We start from the raw sequence: 8,189 nt of genomic DNA, 5'->3' as shown, positions 1-8,189 counted from the left end.
AATAAAGTTTAAAAAAAAACAACATCCGCCCCCCTCTCCCTCCCCTTCACCCAACAGACTTCTTGTGGCTTTGACGTGAAGCTGTGATGTCACTCATCCTGTCTGTGACATCACAGCCGCCTGTCTTTGTATTCCCAGGTTCCACAGAGAAATTCATTTGCAGACTTCAATCTCAAACAAAACTGAACGATGGCGCGACGAAATGAATTGCTGGAGAACGTGGAAAGTTTGGAGAAGAGCTGCCGGAAGCTTACAGGAGAGAACAAGAAGCTTCAGAAAACTGTCGAAAATCTGAGGCTGAAGATTGAGAGACTGAATGCCAGGAAAAAAGATACCTGGCAGACAGAGAATGAAAGGCTGGTCAGCAAAAATGATTATTTGAAGCAACAATTCAAGACTTTAAATAGTGAATTGGACGAGGCTAAAGCGACAGTTGAACAATTACAATCAGAAAGCAAAGCCCTGTCAACACATAATAAGAAGGTAAAATGGGGAACAATGGTCGATAAAAAAAACTTTAACAATTCAATGAAGGAGAAATCGCAACAGTTGTACTGGATTGGCAAGGTGAACGAAGAGCTCACTCAAGAAATTGCTGGACTTAAATTGAAGATGGACAAACTTAAAGCCAGGGAAGAAAATTTAAAGGCTGACGAAGAAAAGATGGACCAAACAGAGATTCAGACCCCGGATGAAGAAACTAAAGAAGAGAAATCAAATTTATTTCAGATAATTGGGAGAACGTTCATCAAAATGTACCAATCAGGGACTTTGAGGTATTGGGTGCCACCCTGGATATTTTAATTTCGAAATAAGATTAAATAGCGACCACAAAAGCAGGGCTAGATTCAGATGAAGCTTGAGAGCAGAGGCAGAAATCTGCGGCTTCCAGAGGGAGGAACGGACATCAGAAGACCGTGACCACCGCAGGCTCCTAGGAGTCTCACAGATCCTTTCCAGGACTGTGTCTCCGACCCGCCTGCTGGAAACTATCCGTCGGATAGTCGAACCTCGGATTCAGGAATAGCAGTGTGGTTTTCGTCCTGGTCGTGGAACACTGGACCAGCTCTACACCCTGCAGGGTCCTGGAGGGTGCACGGGAGTTCGCCCAACTAGTCTACATGTGTTTTGTGGACTTGGAGAAGGCGTTCGACCGTGTCCCTCGGGGAGCCCTGTGGGGGGTTCTCCGGGAGTATAGGGTACCGGGCCCTTTGATACGGGCTGTCAGGTCCCTGTATGACCGGTGTCAGAGTCTGGTCCGCATTGCCGGCAGTAAGTCGGGCTCGTTTCCGGTGAGAGTTGGACTCCGCCAGGGCTGAGCTTTGTCACCGATTCTGTTCATCACTTTCATGGACAGAATTTCTAGGCGCAGCCAAGGTGTTGAGGGGATCCGATTTGGTGGCCTTAGGATCTCATCTCTGCTTTTTGCGGACGATGTGATCCTTTTGGCTTCATCAGGCCGTGATCTGCAGCTCTCGCTGGAGCGGTTCGCAGCCGAGTGTGAAGCGGCCGGGATGAGGATCAGTGCCTCCAAATCCGAGGCCATTTTTTTGAGCCGGAAAAGGGTAGAGTGCCTTCTCCGGGTCAGGGGGTTTGTCCTGCCCCAAGTGGAGGAGTTCAAGTATCTCGGGATCTTGTTCACGAATGGGGGAAGAAGGGAGCGGGAGGTCGACAGGCGGATTGGCGCAGCGTCTGCAGTCAAGCGGGCGCTGTACCGGTCCGTCGTGGTGAAGAGAGAGCTGAGCCAAAAAGCGAAGCTCTCGATTTACCGGTCGATCTACGTTCCCACCCTCATCTATGGTCATGAGCTTTGGGTCGTGACCGAAAGAACGAGATCGCGGATACAAGCGGCAGAAATGGGTTTTCTCCGTAGGGTGTCTGGGCTCTCCCTTAGAGACAGGGTGAGAAGCTCAGTCATCCGGGAGGGACTCAGAGTAGAGCCGCTGCTCCTTCACATTGAGAGGAGCCAGTTGAGGCTCGGGCATCTGGTCAGGATGCCTCCTGGACGCCTCCCTGGTGAGGTGCTCCGGGCACGTCCCACCGGGAGGAGGCCCCGGAGAAGACCCAGGACACGCTGGAGGGACTATGTCTCTCAGCTGGCCTGGGAACGCCTCGGGATTCCCCCGGAGGAGCTGGAAGAAGTGGCCGGGGAGAGGGAAGTCTGGGCCTCCCTTCTGAAGCTGCTACCCCCGCGACCCGACCCCGGGTAAGCGGAAGAAGATGGATGGATGGATAAATTGCTCCTTCGAAGCCGGAGTCCGACCCGCCTGCTGGAAACCAACGGCTGACGGGACGTCCGTGAAGGGGGGACAAGTGAGTAGCGTTTAAATTAAAAAGTGAGCGAACAATTGAGGGTCTTTGGGGTGTAAAACCCCATGAATCCTAGGCACTGATAGGTAACAGAAGGACGGCGGAGTCCGCGTAAACTGAAAAACCCGTAATACCAAGTGTGTGTGTGAGTGTGAGAATACTTGGAGGAATCTAAATACCACTAGGTATTTGTCCTCATACCAAACGGCAGGAGTGCAAACGGTGAACCTCTGGTGGATGCATGTAGGCAAGAATTTCCCACCTGAAAAGGTTGAAGAGGGAATTACCACAACAGGGGATTGATCACCGTCCTGCTAAGAATTTATCCAGTCTTTTAGAGTCCACCCTATGTGTTTTTAAGACTGGAACGAAATTGACTAATTTGCTCAAAATGGGAAAAGGGAATAGCAAATTAACACCGAAAGATAAACTCCAGTGTAAGGACTGGAAGTTTATGGAAAGACAAAACCCTAACTCAGTAAAGAATTTAAACTAATTGATAGAAAAATATAACTTTCAGGGCCAATTAAACACTCAAACGAACTGACTGAGTTATAGGATGAAGTATGACAGAAAACAAAAATCAAATCAAAAAAAATATGAGTAGTGAAGGAATGGGTGAGTTAGAAAAGTGGATGGAGGAGCTAAAAAGAGAGAAGAAGGCAATCAGAAAAGTTAGGATAAAACAGGAGAGCAAGAAGAGTGAAGCAGATCAGGCAGCAGAGCAGGGAGGAGCTCAGGTAGGAGTTATAAGAAAAAAGCAATGTCAAATTTATTTATATAGCACTTTAAAAACAGGCATAAAACTGCACCAAAGTGCTGCACAAGAATGACAATAACACAAATGAATAAAAACAGAGTATCAAAACACTAGTTCAATTAAATGCCAAGGAATAAAACTGAGTTTTAAGAAGCGATTTAAAATGATCCAGGCTGTGGGCAGATCTAATTTGGAAAAGTAGATTGTTCCATAGAAGAGGAGCAACAACAGAAAAAGCCCGATCTCCTTTCCTCTTAAGCAACCAAATACAGAAAGAAAATAAAAAGAAGATTTTGAAGATACAGAGTATAGATAAATAAATAAATGATTTAGTAAACAAAATGAAAAATAATGAATTATCTAAAAGCTGGAAAGAAAAGTAGGTGAGAGGAAGTTCATGCAAGGAGGGAGTGAGGATTGTTTTGTGGTCTGTCTGACAGTAGAGAAGTCATGATCATCGCATAAGGCAAGATTTTGATGTAGTTTTAGTTTTCTAAATTCAGAGAACAGTTTTCTCTTTAGAGTGGCTTGTTTAAGTAAGCAAATGATTTATGAGGAATGAAATAATATGGGAAGTTTTAAACGTTTCACAACTGCAAAGAAAATAATAATTTGGTGTTGTGATGCCTTGAGTGGACATCCAGAGAGGTTGACAAGCAAGTGTTAAGTTGCCAACCTGAACATTATCCAGCTGAATACCTCAATTTAGGCTTTGATGAGAGGGGGGGGGTGTTATCTTTACTTTTCCTACACACACTCGCACACATAATGCAACGTGATTGGATTTGGGGAGAAGGGCGTGATTAATTTGCCATACAAAGAAACCTGGAATGGAGTAGTGGAACGCAGTGGCAATGTAATCACAATGCACTGTAAGCTATGTAATGTGTTTTGAGGCAGTTGACCAAAATCCCGGACGATTTTTAGGTCTGAAAAGTAGGACATGTCCGGGAAAAAGAGGACGTCTGGTCACCCTACCATCGAGGTAACGTCTTATGAAATGGTTATAATCCTCCTGTTTCAGTAACTATAGCTTGGTCACTAGGCACTACTGTATTGTGAAATCTTGACCATAAATGAACTTTGTCTGGCATTGTTTCAGTTCCATACGTGGTGTATTTAGCTTAGGCCTAATGTTGACTGTAGCAGGCTACCTAGACTCCTCTGTTCAAGGGGGACAGAAGCCATAGCGATAGCAATTTAGACTAAATTTAACGAATATAGGAAAGGCATGCAAGTTCAAAACCAGGTTTACAGAGATGTCAATAAGCTGCATTTCCCTCCCAATTCTTTTTTCTTTTGCATAATGACCAGTTGTGTGCACCACCTACTGACTGTAGCATTGACTGATTCACTGGTTTGTGAAGTAGAGTAATCGTAACAGCTCTTTTTCTTCATGTTGGCCGCATTTTCTGTACTATTTATTTTTCTCATTTTCAGCACTGACCTTACTTGAAGGGAAAACTTGAGGCTTACAAAAACTTTGTATTTTCTGTCCTGGAGGGTTTACTAAGAAGCTGGTTCAGTTGTAAAGCAGGTTAAGTTAACCTTGTGCTATAGGTAAAGCTCCTAATTTTCTTAACTAAATGATGCCTGCAGGTATATCTATTAGCAGGTTTAATTTTGCCTGCACTTGGTTGGGTACATTATTTTAAGTGTATTTGACAAGTTTACCAAAAATATAAAAAATGTCATTCAAACTGCATTTGCTTTGTTTTACTTTTTACTTGTACTTTTCATTACATTACTTGAGTACATCCATTTTTACAGTAATTTCCATACTGAAGTACAAGAAGTTTCAGATACTTTAAGACTTTAACTCAAGTAACATTTCAGTCAGTGACTTGGACTTTTACCAAAGTCATATTTTGGAGAGGTACTTATACTTTTACTTGACTCTGAGATTTCAGTACTTTATACAACACTGCTCATTCATCCTGCCCTGCATTTCCTTTCAGATGATCTGTCTATAATTTATTTTGACTAGCACTTCTGTATTATAACTAAATTGATTTGGATAGTATGCCAGGCATTTGATAATATGAATTATCAAACTCCTCACAGATTCTTCAAGATATGTTATTGGATCATTTAGTGTTTTTATTACAGCAACACATTTTAAAACAAGTGAGACGTTTTACTGCAAATGAACATCCATGTCTGAAACGTTGCTATAAAAAAAAAAAAAAGAAAGGCTAGATTTGTGCTCTTTTTTTTTTTTTTTTAAATATATTTTTGTCTTTTCAAAACTGTTTTTATTTTTAACAACTCTTTCACCTCCATTTTGAAGGTTTTTATATGTCAAACCAAAAAACACCTAGACAATTTGTAGGAGTAAAACATTTAAAACGCAGTTATATCAGATTGTAAGCAATAAGTTTATTTGGATTGAGACAGCTACAAGAAACAAGCCAAAGCCAAAACATAAGATGATAATGGGTAATAAGGCTCATAAGAAAAAGGCTCTCTGGAAGTTCAGACATAGTTACATGTAGGGAAACGGATGACAATGTAAACAGAAGTAGCTTAAGACTCTATCAGGATAAACATGAGCTTCAAATTTTTATATATGCCAGGAATTATCTGATTTAAGCAAGTCTTTAAACACCGACGGAGTCAGTGTCGGTGTTTAAGCCTTAAATGTTCACAGCTTTACCATTTTCACATTGAAGCCTAACTTTACGTGCTTCATCTTTAATACCTACATAGGTACAAAAGCTAGAGTTCACAATTATTTTGCGTGTACAGTGAACAACTGGAAATTTGGCAAGAGCCTCCACATTTTGACAGGCGGCATTGACGGCATCGAGAGAAGCCACAATGAAGGTTTCCTCATGTTGGCATCCCTGCTTTTTATTGACTTCTGCATCCATTACAGCATCGCATTGCTGATTGTTCATGGCATTGATGCGTCTTAATCCTTCGCAGAGCTCGACAGCAGAGAGCAGCATCAGCAGGAAGCCGGCAACCTGGATCTTCATGACTACTGGTGGAGAGAGAGAGAAAAACGAAGGTGATCAACATTTACCTGTTAAAAATGGCTAACAATGAAATTTGTGAAGGATTAAATGGAAAAAAATCCCAATAAAGTAACATACCGGAGGTTATTTTTCCCTTTCACCTGACTGTGTCGGTAGACTTGGCTGTCTGAAGCACGGACTGCTGAAGATCTTCAGTGGTGGAAAGTCTCTGCAGCTGCAGAACTTACTGATCTGGGCTTGTTATAAAGGATCCAGGTGAGAGGGAGAGACCAGTTAATCTAATTTGAATAAAGATAAACCCATATCTGAACAGAAATCAGTAAAAAAAAAACAAGCGTATTTTAAGATGGAAATGTGGGTTATGCAAAACCTTTAAGGTCGGGGAAATTCCCAGAAAGGTTCTTTTATTGTTGTTGCACACAGGGAGCCAAAATCATCTCTTTAACTGGAGCTATTCTTCACCAAATGAGGTCAGAAATCCTCACTGAAGGTACAGTTATAATTTATTCCACAAATGCAGGTAAAAATATGAAAAAGAAGCTCTTGGGGTAGGGGTTAGGATTGGGGTTAGGATTCTTACTGTAGTGTCAGGTCAATTAAAGAAGCATCATTTTAAATGTGTAAATCTGAGAAAAGAAAAAAAAATCAACAGTTAGGTAGTTGCTGCCACTTTTTTTTTTATTATTTGAAGAAACAAATTGTTTTAAGTGTTTGCTCTTAATGGATAACTTCATAAAACATCACATCATGTTCCAATATAGCAAGAATTAATTTTTTTGATTGATGTTTGTGTTGGTAAAGTAAAGAAAATTAAGTTTTAAAACACTGTGGCAATGGAAATTTAAAGAGCGCTTCCTTTGCATTTAAGAAAAGCTGAAGTAGGAGTGCAGGAGGGAAACCGTTTCACAAATTCATTCAAATATAATTTGCTTTATCTTGAAAATTGCAGATCTGCTTTGAATGAAGGAGGATTCTGAGCCTGTCAGCAGATCCAGTTGAAACCAGATATTTGCATTTATTGTATGAAAAGACATTTGGCATTTTCATTTTATGTTGGTTAGGATTATTTAAAATGATACTCATTTGAAAAACGCTAGAAATTAAGAAATCTTCATCAGGTTATCAGGTTCTTGTTTTCATGTCTTCAGATGGATGATGGGATGAAACATGAGAATCAATTTCATGATTCCAAAACTGATGAGTAGCTAATAAGATTTGAAGACTGAAGACTCAAATCGAGTTGCTAGAAACAACAAAGTTTAAATTTTTGTTTTCTGAGACACTATTTTTAGTAGCATGTAACTCATGAACATCAACATAAGCACAACACAGCTCTTTAGTAAGCAGTAGGTTCATTATAATGACTTTATTCTGTTTACACTTTGAGGAAAAGACATATTTGGTGGAGGTTTTTATACGCCAAAAAAAATGAAAGACGTAGTTGTTTCTTAAAATGCGTCAAAAGGTGTATATGTCTTTAATTTTAAAAAGTTGTTCAGAAAAGATTAGCATCTTGTTTTAAAGCATTTTCCTCACCATAAGGTTTACTTGTGATATCCTGCGTAGTGCACAGGTCAACCATCTTGGCAACTCGCAGCAATCACTCTGTCATTCAGACATTTCGTCTTGTATTCATCAGGACGGCAAGGATGTTCCTGGATGATGCAGATTTTCAGGTTGTTGTTTTTTTGGATGATATGCAACACATAGGAGAAAAATATTCAGTGTTTTAATTAGAAATGTTGAATTCAACATGAATATTAAAAAGAACATTCCACTGTGTGCTGATTTTTTTTAAGTTTAGTTGGACCAGCAAGGTTAAAAACCGCACTAGAACGCCCCCTGGTGGATATTTTGTTATGTTGTTATGGTGACGCTAAAAAAGAAAATAGATCCAAGATGGTGGAAAGCAACACCGAACAGTTTATGGCAATAAGCTGATTATTATCTTTGTACGTTGTGTTTCAGACAAGATTTGTTCGTAAGTATTGGTTAATTGTGAAAACAATAATTATCTTTTTGCTTTATGTAACTGTGGTGTAAATAATTGTCATTTATGAAAATGCTTTTTTATTTTAGCTCGCAGCAAGGATGGCTAATTTGCATTGTTTGTTTTACTAAGCCTTGTATGTTACAGT

General features: G+C 40.5%; 1 long non-coding RNA gene across 1 annotated transcript; it reads right to left on the bottom strand.

Annotated features, from left to right (window-relative positions):
• Positions 1 to 5,429: 5,429 nt before the first annotated feature.
• Positions 5,430 to 6,608, bottom strand: LOC116715567 (uncharacterized). The gene is made up of 2 exons (XR_004338191.1): positions 6,169 to 6,608; positions 5,430 to 6,056 (listed from the first exon to the last, which is right to left on the bottom strand). It is a non-coding gene; the product is annotated as an uncharacterized LOC116715567 (long non-coding RNA).
• Between the last annotated feature and the right edge of the window lie 1,581 nt (positions 6,609 to 8,189).

Source organism: Xiphophorus hellerii, chromosome 24 (assembly GCF_003331165.1).
Source record: "Xiphophorus hellerii strain 12219 chromosome 24, Xiphophorus_hellerii-4.1, whole genome shotgun sequence".
NCBI classification, from domain to species: domain Eukaryota; kingdom Metazoa; phylum Chordata; class Actinopteri; order Cyprinodontiformes; family Poeciliidae; genus Xiphophorus; species Xiphophorus hellerii.
The sequence above is the reverse complement of the archived record's forward strand: the minus strand, read 5'-3'. Positions and strand labels throughout refer to the sequence as shown.